Genomic DNA, 13,260 nt, shown 5'->3' on the forward strand with positions numbered 1-13,260 from the left:
TATATCTTCGTGTCTTAACACTGTACCGATTCATGAATCATGATCCAATTTGTCAGACCAAGTTAGCCTTTGTTACAGCCCAATACATATTTAATTTATTCTACCTAGACTTAACCTGTTTGAAGTTAATCAAAAGTGTGTTTTCTCATTGATGTTGCCACGTCACCAACAACTTCATCGCCAATAATTCTTATTTTGTTCTTTTTTTAACAGTCAAATATGTAATTAGTTACAAATCACTCCTAGTAGGGATCGAACCTGACCACCATTTTAAAAGTAAACCATCTTGGTTATCCTTAAAGTTGTAACCAAATAGTATTATTTGTTAATGTTAAATGTCTTTCTCGTCAATGTGGTTTGCTCATTTAACTTCATATGGTAAAAATCGACTACATCTTATTGTAAAATATGGAAGTTGTAAACATCAAAGGTGCGTTGGTTATTTAGCAAAACGTATATAGGATAATTACAGTTATAGTTGATGTTAAATCAAATGCGATGGTTTACACCATCACCACCACCCCCCATCCTTCAACTCCATGTCAAAACACCATCAACCCACCTTATACCACAAGTCAAAACCATCATCACCTCACCGTCATTCACAGTACTCACCCTCTTGTCATTTTCATTGGTAAGAAAAACCCACCCGCCCTGGTTGGTGAGTTGTAGTGTAGTGTGGAATAATGTTGAACTTCTAAAAAATATACAAAAATGGGACGAAACCAAAGTAAGAAAAAGAGGAGATGGTCTTGAACTCCTATGAAGCCGTAACTCGTAAGTCAGCACACATTGACTTATGAATTTATCGTAAACCTATCACCACTAATATCGTATCACGCTTTCCGGTATTCCTACCTCCCTTGAACTAAACTAAGCAAAACATAAAATGAAATAAATTGTGTCACATGCAATTGTTTGAACAAGAATTTCAGTATTAGTGAATCGGATTCTTTTTTTGACTAGCAAAGCAAACTTTCATTAATCAACTATGCTAAAAACATACAATACACCAACTTACAACGGATTGTAACCACGGCAAATGGATAACCAAGATATTCCACCTACAAACATTTTACAGGGAGAACAACACCTAGAGGACTCGACTTCTGAAGAGGTAGGTCCCAGCAGAGCACAGTTGGACCCGCAGGACTCACCTTGAAGAGGGACGTCTGCGCAAGGACCAACTGGTTCCGCAGGACCCACCATGCTCAGAGATGAAGACCTTACGCGCAGTACGCCAGCTGTTCCCGCAGGGAAAGCCTCCGAATGGTGAAGTACCCCGCCTGTCCCCGCAGATGCGGATACAAGCCATCAGGGAAGGCTACCCGCACTAATAGCAAGGCTACACGCACAAGGCACTAACTCTCAATAATTCAGTGTCACCTGAAGGAATGAGCAAGGCGTGAATATTCCCGCCCAAATGAGCCAGTCCGTATGCTTCTGGAAGATCTTTTGTACTATACCTGCCAAGGTATGGACAAAATAGACAAGATCTGACCAAAGCAGCCCATGAACCAATCACAGGGTGACAGCTCACCGACAACAGTACGAGGAGGAGCATGCTCTAGTACTGTTTGTCATTATTAGCCGCTGCCTACTCACCAACCCTTGTCGTGGCACGCACATAGCCTGCAGTTGGTGGAAAGGGAACAGTACACAGCCGGCCTTGTCACTATCAGCCGCTGCCTACCCACCAACCAGCATGGCACGTGCGTAGCCCATAGTTGGTAGAACAGGAATATTATACAGCTGGCTGTACCTGCTTGGAAACCTACCTTCGGCTATAAATACACCAACACCTTGGAACGGTATTATCATCTGGTATTTTACCTTCACTAGCTATTTCTCTCAATATACACTTATATTCAGAGCAATCTAGTCTGATTCTCACGCCGGAGGGTGGTCACAAGGAGGAACCCCCCCCCCTTCTCAGTGACGAGCTCACGGTGTTTGTTTTGCAGGTCATCTGAAGAACATCCTTCTTTACCGGACCTGACCCTCGTGGGAAACATCTATTTAACCCCCAGATTATCCGTAATCTGCCCGGGGTCGATTAGTGTTTCTTCATTGGCGCCATCCGTGCATAAAAGCTGGAACTAATTCTCACTTTTTTCAAAATTTCTGAAGAAATGGTTAACGTTACTCCGGTCCCAAGGCCAGTAAGTGACCAGGAAACCCCGGTAACCACAACCCCAGCCACTGGGAGGAACACCGGCGGTTATACAAATTTTACGAACACTACCCCGGTTACCCAAGCCGGAGCAAGTGCAGTAAACAATATTTCACTGGGGTTCAATGATGCCCAGTTGGATAAACAGGCGAGGCTCCCTCGCCAAACACTCGATCAAGTTAAGGCGTGGGCCGAAGCACGTCAGAAAGAGTTCCAAGCTGAGTTGGATGAACGTTTGCGTTCACTCCAACAGGCTGACGAATTCGGAAGTACTCGACAACAGCTCAACATGAACAGTGAGTGCGAGTACTCGGACGATGATCGGGAGGAATCCGACACAGACGCAAACCCTTGCCACAGGGCGAAAGGGAAGCGTAAGGAAACGGACTACCAACCAAGAAGGAATTTTGGAGAAACCTTCAAACAAAGGAACGCGGGAGGAAACCCACGTGACTTCTCCAAAACCTTTAGACCAACTGCCACAAATGCGGGAAAGTCCAAGTTTGCAAGGGACATTGCAGAAGCAATCGCCCCGAGAAGTGCCAAACAAATGTCCAACATCGGCACTTATGATGGTATGTCCGACCCAGATGATCACTTGAACAGATTCATAGCGGGGGAAACCGTCAGCAGCTGGACGGAACCCACGTGGTGTTATATGTTCCAGATGACGCTGGTTGGAGCGGCCAGGGCGTGGTTCGATCGTTTACCGACCCACCACATCTATGATTGGGCGGACTTTCAGCACAAGTTCAGCCAACACTTCAGTCAACAAAGGAAATATACTGAAGAACAGTGGACGATCCTCAACTGCGTCAGGGAGGAGGATGAATCTTTACTAGACTTCATCACTCGCTTCAACTCCAAAAAGCTGAGTCTGGGCGACATAAGTGAAGATCTTGTTCGCGCCGCTTTCATCCAGGGTGCCGAATACCCAGAGCTTATCCGCACGTTGACGGGTAAGGACGGCATGCCATCAACATGGGATGCCATCATGACGGCGGCCAAACGCTTTGCCGAGACGGAGAAGCAACTGGGTAGGGACCTTCCCCAGAGTACACATCTCTACACGCAGAGGACCAGAGAAAACAATGTTCGGATCGCCCGGCAGAACAAAAAGAGGAAGCTAGGTATTTGGCAGTCAAGGGTAAACTTTGACACCTCATCCAGCTCTCGCCCTCTTGTTGGCGGAAGGGATAACACGCACCCTTCAAGCCGAAAACACCGGTGGACGACACTCACCAAAAGCGTCATGGAGATATTTGCTACCGAAAACTCCCATGGCCAAAAGCTCCAATGATCCGGCAACGACCTAATGCGGATCAGAGCAAATTCTGTTACTTCCACGGGACAAAGGGTCATAGTACAGAGGAGTGTACATCCTTGAAGGATATAGTTGAAACATTCGTCAAGGATGGAAGACTTGCACACCTTGTGGCATCAATCAAGAATGGAGGGAGGAATGAGAAACGGTACAAAGGCAATGGACGAAAGCCCGTTGACATCAGCATCCACATGGTTCATACTAATATCACAGGAAGAAAGAGACGAACGACAGAACCATGCGCAGGGAAGAAAGCTGAGGTGCGCTTCCCGCGAGTGCCAGGAGGACCCAGCAAAGAAGGCCCTATCGTCATCAAAAGCCAGCTGGGGCACTACATCACTTCACGCACTCTTGCTGACAACGGCGCCTCGTCAACGGTGATGTACAGGGAGTTCTTCGATAAGCTGGATGACGAAGACAAGGAACGCCTGGAAACGGTCTGCTCCTCGATGGAAGGGTTCGACGGTAGCACAAACACCCCCTGGGTATCCTATCTTTCCCCGTCACTCTCTCGGACGGGAAACACTCCCGCACAGAAGATGTGGACTGTCGTAATGAGGAAGCCACACCACACATACGACATTCTCTTTGGGAGAGACGGGATGGCAAGATTCAACGCCGTGGTATCTTCAGTCCACGGCATGATGGGATGGCCAACAGCTGAGGGTGTAGCGATGATCACCGGCATTCCCCAGGTATGCATCGCATCTGTCTCATATAAACCCAAACCAAAGATGGCAAAACCAACCATCACCGAACCGGAAGAATGGGCCTTCAATGGCAAATACCCTGACCAGGCCGTTACCATCGGCCCAACAGTCATTGATCCCACGCGCACCTTACTCAAACGCTTACTACTGAAAAACGCTGACATCTTCGCATGGACACCAGCTGACATGACTGGTGTACCTCGAAGTAAGGCAGAGCATAAGCTGAAGTGTGACCCAGCTTTTACGCCAGTCATACAAAAGCGCAGAGTAATGGGGACGGAACAAGCTAACGCGTGTAGAACCCAAGTCAAGGAACTCCTTGAAGTGGGCATCGTACGCGTTAGCAGATATCAAACATGGGTTGCAAATCCCGTTATGGTACCGAAGAATAACAAACAATGGCGCATGTGCATAGATTTCAAGGACTTAAACAAAGCATGCCCCAAAGATTGTTATCCGTTACCGGAAATTGATCTTAAGGTGGATTCGTTAACACCGTTTCGCCTTAAATGCTTCCTGGATGCGTATAAGGGGTACCATCAAATCCACATGCCCGTTGATGATCAGGACAAAACCGCTTTTCGGACGCCCGATGGCACATTTTGTTACCAAATGATGCCATTTGGACTTAAGAATGCCGGGTCCACATACCAACGCCTGATGGACAACCAGTTTCATGCCCAAATTGGGAGGAACTTGGAAGTCTACATGGATGACTTGGTCATCAAAAGCCCTGACGCAGAAGCGATGTTGAAAGACATCGAAGAAACTTTCAACACGCTCAGGAAGATAAACATGAAGCTCAACCCGAGCAAGTGTGCCTTTGGAATGGAAGAAGGGAAGTTCTTGGGGGTCATCGTCACTAAAGATGGCTTCAGAGCGAACCCTGAAAAGGTCGAAGCCATTATCAAAATGGAATCACCTACTACCATCAAACAGGCTCAGACACTGAATGGACGACTAGTCGCACTTAATCGCTTTTTGGCAAACCACGCGGATAAGTCGTTTCCTTTCGTGTCAACGTTGAGAAACTGTTTAAAGAAAACGCACTTCCGTTGGACACCAGAAGCGGAAGCAGCTTTTCAGGAGATTCGGTCACGCTTGATCGAACTCCCAACGCTTACAGCACCAAAAGCGGGGGAGGAGTTAATCTTATACCTTTCCGCAACAGATAGAGCAACCGGGGCGGTCCTGCTAGTTGATCGTAAAAGCATCCAGATGCCAATCTATTATGTCAGCCGTATCCTAACAGAAGTAGAAACCCGGTACTCTACCCTCGAAAAATTAGTCTTAGCACTTATACACGCTTCACGCAGGTTAAGACGATATTTCCAGGGTCACCCAATCACCATTCTCTCCAACTTCAAACTTGCAAACGTTCTACGTAAACCCGAGTTATCGGGACGCCTAGCCAAATGGGCAATTGAGTTGGGGGAATACGCGATAAAGTATAAGCCAAGACCAGCCATAAAAGGCCAGGTTTTGGCCGACTTTATTGCGGAAGTGCCTGCATCGCGGGAAAAAGAGTGCCAGGAAGAGGCTCAACCCTCTCCAGCACAGGACATCAATGATGTCTGGCGACTCTACACTGATGGAGCAGCCAGTAACGAGGGTTCAGGCGCAGGGTTGAAATTAAACAACCCAGCAGGCCAAGAATACACTTACGCTATTCGACTGGACTTTCCAAGTACGAATAACGAAGCCGAGTACGAAGCATTCTTGGCAGGGCTGAGAATTGCGCGTAAAATGGGAGTGAAAAACTTGGAAGCCCACGTAGATTCCATGTTAGTGGCCAATCAGATAAACGGAACGTACACGGCGGTGAACGACACAATGGCCCTGTACCTCGCACAAGCAAAAACCCTTATGCGCGATTTTAATGATTGTAAAGTCATACACGTCAAGCGTAGCGAAAACAAATCTGCGGATGCGTTAAACAAGCTTGCATCATTAGCCTTCACCCATTTGGGAAAGGACATCCGCATTGAACTCCTTGAAACACCATCAGTCCCGCACAAGGAAATTTGTGTCATCCAAACCGGTAAAGAAACGTGGATGACACCAATAATAAATTACCTTGCAGCGGGTATACTACCAGAGTCAAAAACACAGGCAAGAAAAATACGTTGTAAACCATTAAACTATCAACTCGTTGATGACATCCTTTACAGACGTAACTTTCTTGGCCCACTCTTAAGATGCGTGGACAACCAAGATGCTGACTACCTCCTAAGGGAAGTACACGAAGGCATCTGTGGAGTACACGCAGGTCCACGCGCTGTTGTAGCTAAGCTAAACAATGCGGGATACTTTTGGCCGGGGATGCATATGGATGCGCTGGCATACATCAGAAAGTGTAGGTCTTGCCAGCTCTACGCACCCAACACGCATCGCCCGAAGAATGAACTTGTTCCAGTCACCTCTTCATGGCCATTTCAGAAGTGGGCCATCGATGTGACAGGCCCATTTCCTACAGCAGCAGGAAACGTTCAGTTCCTAGTGGTAGCCATCGACTACTTCACCAAGTGGATAGAAGCAAAACCCTTAGCCCAAACAACCGCAAAACATATTAAAAAATTTGTTTGGGAATTTATTATTTGTCGTTTTGGACTTCCACAGACTTTGGTGAGTGATAATGGCACCAACTTTGCTGACAAGAAGCTACAAAAGTGGTTAGAAGAACTTCAAATCACCCACACCTTTACCTCAGTGGCACACCCGCAAGGTAACGGTGATGTGGAAAGAGCAAATAAAAGCATCGTCGAAGGCATAAAGAAAAGACTCCTGGAACACAGATCCGGCTGGGTAGACGAAGTTCCACACGTCCTTTTGGCAAACAGAACGCTGAAAAAGGCCAGTACGGGAGAAACCCCGTTCAGCCTCACTTATGGCACTGAAGCCATGGTCCCAGTCGAAATTGGTTTACCCTCACCAAGGGTCTTGATTCAGCCAGAAGACAATGATGCGGAAAGACGGTTAGACCTTATGCTAACCGAGGAACGCAGAGACTTAGCCGCGGCGCGTGAAGAAAACTACAAGCGACAAATGCAAAAGTACTACAACACGCGGGTAAAACTCTGCAACTTCAATGTAGGAGACTACATATTGCGTAACAACGAGGCTTCAAACCAAGAGCGCCCAGGAAAACTGGCGCCGGTCTGGGAAGGACCATACATTATCAAAGAAGTTTTGGGAAAAGGCGCATACCGGCTCGAAAGGCTCGATGGCACTCCTATCCCAAGAACATGGAACGGAGCTCAATTACGCAAATGTTACATGTAGATCAATTCCAAACTTGTAAAGAAAAGGCCTAGAGCCACTTCTAATGGAAATGATTCTCCTTTCACATTGTGTTGATAGCCTTACCTTTATACTTATGAACTTCTCACGCTGATATGCCGGTATTTACCGCATAAATATGGGAAGTCGTTGCGTGTGGAAGGCGGCGAAACCCGCATAAACACATAAAACGGTAAAAATTTCTAAGGAAAACCTTCACGCAGGTCAGCCATAGGTGAAGTTTGGTCATCCCAATAAATGAAAGTGACGGTCCTACCCGCAAAATCATGATAAAGGAAACTGAACATTGACCTATTGGCAACCGCGCGTCGAAAGGTTAACTTATTCAAAACACTTAGAAAATTTCAAAGGAAAAGATGAGGAAAACTTCCACGCAGGTCAGATATAGGTAAAGTTTAGCCATCCTACTAAGTGCAAGTGACGGTCTTATCCGTACAATCACGAAAGAGGACGCAAGACTTTAACTTATAATCTGCCACGTTGAAAAGTTAACTTATCTAAATACTAAAGAAATTGCTAAGTTAAATCAAAATATGCGTGAAATAAACAAGGCAAGGCATTAGCAAATAATCTTTATTCCATCGAAATTCAAATATTACAAAGATTGCTGGGTACATACCCGCATACAAAAGAAGCTATACAAAAATAAAAATCTACTCTAATGGTGGAAAGGGATCTTAAGGATCAAGCTTCAGGACCACTTCCACTTGGACCCGCACCATCAGTAGAGTGTGGCGGTTCAAGGAAAGCTTTAAGGATAGCTAGCCCATCATCAGCAGCAGCAATCTCGTTCACCTTCTCCACCACCGGATGCGTGAAGGCAGCATACTGATTCACTGCTTGGTCATACGCAGCTTCAGTATCCACATTGTAAAGAGGGAAGTTGGAAGGCGGGATGCCTTGTTCAACAAACCCTAGACCAAGCAGGAAGCCAGCCTTTTCCCCATCCTCATGAGAAGCGTTGAGGGCTGCGCTCATCGCATTGTCATATGATGTGTTCGTGAACACCCGATGCACAGCCTACAAAACAGAAGTTTGTCAAACTCAAGAGTAAGGAAAAGCGTAAAGAAGTCAGAAGTTAGGAAGCTGCGCATACTTGCGACAACGCTTCTCGAAGAAGCCATTCCTTGGCAACCAGAGCCTCCTTCGACGCCCTTGAGCTTCATTACGGGCGCGTTCGGCTTCGTTCTTTGTGAGGTTGGCAAGCATCACTTCTTTGGCTGCAGCCTCTTCGACGCCCTTTAGCTTACGCTCAGTGTGGTAAAGCACCCCCCTCTGGTCCAAGATCTCTTGGAGTTCTTGGCATCTTCCATGGCCAAGGCATCATGAGCCTGCTGGAGCCTCTCTAATTTGACTTTAAGTTCCTCATTTTCGATGCGTAGAGGCTCAGCAACAGCTTCAGCCTTGGTGGCCCTCTCGGTTGCGTTCCTGGCAGTTTCCTTGGCCAGCCGAAGCTGTTCGTTAACAGCTTGGGCAGCCTTGGAACGGGCCTCCAGACGAGCCTGAACGTCAACCTCAAGGGCCTTGAAGGCCTTCTCCTTTTCCGCAGCAACGGCTGCAAGCTTCACATTCTCCTCCCGGATGGCCCGCGCCTGAGCCACTTCAAGGCTACGCGCCGTCTTTAACTTGTCGTTTTCACGACAAAGTAGCTCGACGCGCGGCTGCATCCGGGCGAGAAGGATTCTGAGCTCGTTGGACAGCCTACCTTCCTGATAGCTGGCCATGGCCTCCCCCAGCGCACCGCTTGGGGCGGCGTGACGCGCCCATTCCACGCAGTCCTCAGCAGTACGGAGGGTTGTTCCCCGGCGGATCTTCCACCGAGGAGCGTACACCTCGTTGGAATCACGAACTGCAGTAAAACAAAAAACAGTTAAGAGAAAGAAATGATGAATGGGATATAGGCCAAAATAACCCTACGCACCTGTAGGGTCGACAACAGGCCGATAGCCACCAAACCCATCACCTGAACCTAAGGGATATCCATCCAAAAGGTCAAGGAGACGGGAAGGAGGCAAGGATTGGCTAGATGCCCCAAACCCAAACGTACCTGAAGGACCGGCCGTAGTCGCAGGCGCCGGAGGAGACATGGTGGAGGCTGCCGCGGCGGAAACCAACGGAGGTGAACTCACCGGAGGTGAACTCACAACCGTGGCCGCGGCTGCGGAAGAACCCGCAGGAGAAATCACCGCCGGCTCAGTGATGGATTCGATGAAAATGGCACTGACAGCCGGCGGGGATAAGGTTACAGCTGGAACAGTTGGCTCAACGGGATGAGCAACTGAACCAGTACTGCAAGCAGGCGTAGCCGCCTGGGTCATCGCCTCGATTAGGTTGACCAAACCTACCTTCATGGGTCCAGAGCTGCTCCCTCCCGCTCCACTTTGGAATGTCGTAGCATCCACGCCTGCACGAAGACAAGATATATAAGTATAATAGTGGAAAGATAAGAAGTTAAAATTATGAACACTTACGGGTCTTTTTGAGCCTGAAGGAGCGAACAGGCGGGGACGAACCCGATGGAGCCGGCCTCTTCGTACCGGTTACCGTCGTCGTCCTGGGCTGCTCGGAGGTGACAGCCGTTTCAACCTCCGGAGCAGTGGTCTTAACACCACCGGGGTTCCATGCCGCCTCTTCACTCTCGGTCTCTGACTCGGACCGATTCACCGGATCGGCAGCGGAGGCAGCCTTCGCCTTCCCCTTCCCGCCGGCAGCCTTCTTCTTCCTCGCCAATAAAGGACCATCTGCGGATTCCTCATCAGAAGACGATAAAATTAGAGGAATTCCCGCAGAGGTTTCAGCATTGACAGGGCGAGGGTTAAAAAGTTCTTTACCTGGCCGCCTGGCGCTCAGGATCTCGTGGCCTGGCGGGTAGACCTCCACGAACCGATCCGCCGTCTGCTCAAGGATGGGCAACTCGTTCTCATCCAGAGCACGAGTACCCATCCAAGCAGGACCATCACTCTCCCGCGGCTGCAGGAGAGACTGCAAGTCGTTTCCCTCTGAAATAAAAAAAAAAGAAACAGTTAGAGGAAAAACCTATATCAACAAAGAAGACAGAGCATACCATAAGGGACAGAATTCAAACCGTATTCGAGGACGATGGGAATCTGGGACGCCTCCTTCCACACCCGGCTCATCCCGAGCATCACCATCCCGGACTCCGCAAAGCGGTACACCGGAGTCTGGATCCGGGAGATCTTGGCGAACCACTCCCCCTCCTCGTGGTTGAGGGCGTGAAGGGCGGGGAGTGCTCTCCCATTCTTAAACGTCATCGCAAGGGGGACGACGCGAGCGGAGATAAAGAAAAACTCCCGCTTCCACGACCGAAGACTGCGCTCGGTGGCGCAAATCTTCAGACCCTTGATCCGGTTGACCAGGGTGTACCACCATGCACCTCCAGGAGTAGAAGGTCATCAGGCGGTCGACATGGGGCTCTACACCCATAATGAGGCACACCCACTCGAAATGGCGGATCTTCGCGATCGCCATTGGGTGTACCTCCGTCAAGTATACACCGTGTCTCTCCAGAACACGGTACACAAACTTCGTCAATGGGAACCTCAGATTCCCATAAACGAAGAATGCAGCGTACACCCCTATCTTGCCCTTGGGGGCATCGTACACCGTCTGATGAGGCTCCGGAAACTCAGGCTCGAAAGGCTCGAGCATGAACTTCCGGACGATGTACTGGTAGAGGTCAGTAGGAAGAGCGCACTGGCACTCGCCGGCAGTGCTCTTGTCGTCCTTTTCGGACGTCGACGTTGGGTTCTCGACGAACAACTCAGCCTCCTCGGCAGTGGCCTCAAAATCACGGGTAGAAGACATGTTTTGGATGTACAGAACAACGATTTCAGAAGAATGCTCGACGGAATAGTGATTATTCGCCGAAAATCGTTTTAAGAAGATGAAGAGAGAAGTGAAAGTGTGGACTAAGGTGCACCCTCTCGCCCTTTATATACTCATCGCAATTAATGCGATGAATTTAATACGGAAGAGAGAGAAATCGCAGGTGCAATGAAACTATGACACGTGGCAAAGAGCAAGCTGGCAACAGCTGTTGAAAGGACGCGTGCCATTAATTTCGCGGCCACGCGCCCGAAAAATCGCGCCCACGCGCCTGAAAAAGCGTCTGGAATGACCATATACTGTCACGTCGCCATAACTTCCTGCACGTCCTGACACTGTCAGAAGAAACCGTCGGACGACGTTTCAACAGTTTGGACTGTTCTTATCCTTTCACCAACTCTTCGAATTTCAAAAAGATTCAAAAGTAAGCGGGAAAATACCCCTTACCTTGGCAACCAAGTAACTATAAGACAAGTGCGAGTACAGTGTCAAGGCAAAACCCTTCACATACTTAGCACCCGCAGGGAAGGGACGCCAAGAATACCTTGGAAGTAAGATAACTATAAGACGAGTGCGGGTACAGTGTCAAGGCGAAACCCTTCACATACTTAGCACTCGCAGGGAATTGAAACCAAGAAGGATCTTCTGGGCCATGCTTGCGGAAAGGGAAATAACATCCCCGCATAGCGGGAACGTTGAGAACTAAATTGTTTGAAGCTCCAGGATGGAATTGGTTCTTTCACATAATTGATCACTATGTTTAAAACTACCAAAACCTCGTGGAGAATCTACAAGTGAAACTCAACGCTTCTGACTTGCGAGGAGGTTACACACCTACCCGCATCATACCCAAAGATCAAGCAGAAAAGTCGGGAATTTCTGCACATGACATTAGGGAAACCGCGGGAAGAATCCCCACGGACAACCTTAAAACTAAATCCTTTTCAAAACCCCTTGCTTAAGTCCAAAGTTCACCTCACTTATTAACAATTCATGAGAAGAACATTGGACTGGGGGGACTTGAAGAGGTAGGTCCCAGCAGAGCACAGTTGGACCCGCAGGACTCACCTTGAAGAGGGACGTCTGCGCAAGGACCAACTAGTTTCGCAGGACCCACCATGTTCAGAGATGAAGACCTTACGCGCAGTACGCCAGCTGTTCCCGCAGGGAAAGCCTCCCAACGGTGAAGTACCCCGCCTGTCCCCGCAGCTGCGGATACAAGCCATCAGGGAAGGCTACCCGCACTAATAGCAAGGCTACACGCACAAGGCACTAATTCTCAATAATTCAGTGTCACCTGAAGGAATGAGCAAGGCGGGAATATTCCCGCCCAAATGAGCCAGTCCGTATGCTTCTGGAAGATCTTTTGTACTATACCTGCCAAGGTATGGACAAAATAGACAAGATCTGACTAAAGCAGCCCATGAACCAATCACAGGGTGACAGCTCACCGACAACAGTACAATGAGGAGCATGCTCTAGTACTGTTTGTCATTATTAGCCGCTGCCTACTCACCAACCCTTGTCGTGGCACGCACATAGCCTGCAGTTGGTGGAAAGGGAACAGTACACAGCCGGCCTTGTCACTATCAGCCGCTGCCTACCCACCAACCAGCATGGCACGTGCGTAGCCCATAGTTGGTAGAACAGGAATATTATACAGCTAGCTGTACCTGCTTGGAAACCTACCTTTCGGCTATAAATACTCCAACACCTTGGAACGGTATTATCATCTGGTATTTTACCTTCACTAGCTATTTCTCTCAATATACACTTATATTCAGAGCAATCTAGTCTGATTCTCACGCCGGAGGGTGGTCACAAGGAGGAACCCCCCCCCCCCCCCTCTCAGTGACGAGCTCACGGTGTTTGTTTTGCAGGTCATCTGAAGAACATCCTTCTTTACC

Source organism: Bidens hawaiensis, unplaced genomic scaffold, assembly GCF_021521415.1.
Source record: "Bidens hawaiensis isolate Kalapana, Puna unplaced genomic scaffold, B.hawaiensis_p1.1 tig00009443_1, whole genome shotgun sequence".
Lineage (NCBI taxonomy): Eukaryota > Viridiplantae > Streptophyta > Magnoliopsida > Asterales > Asteraceae > Bidens > Bidens hawaiensis.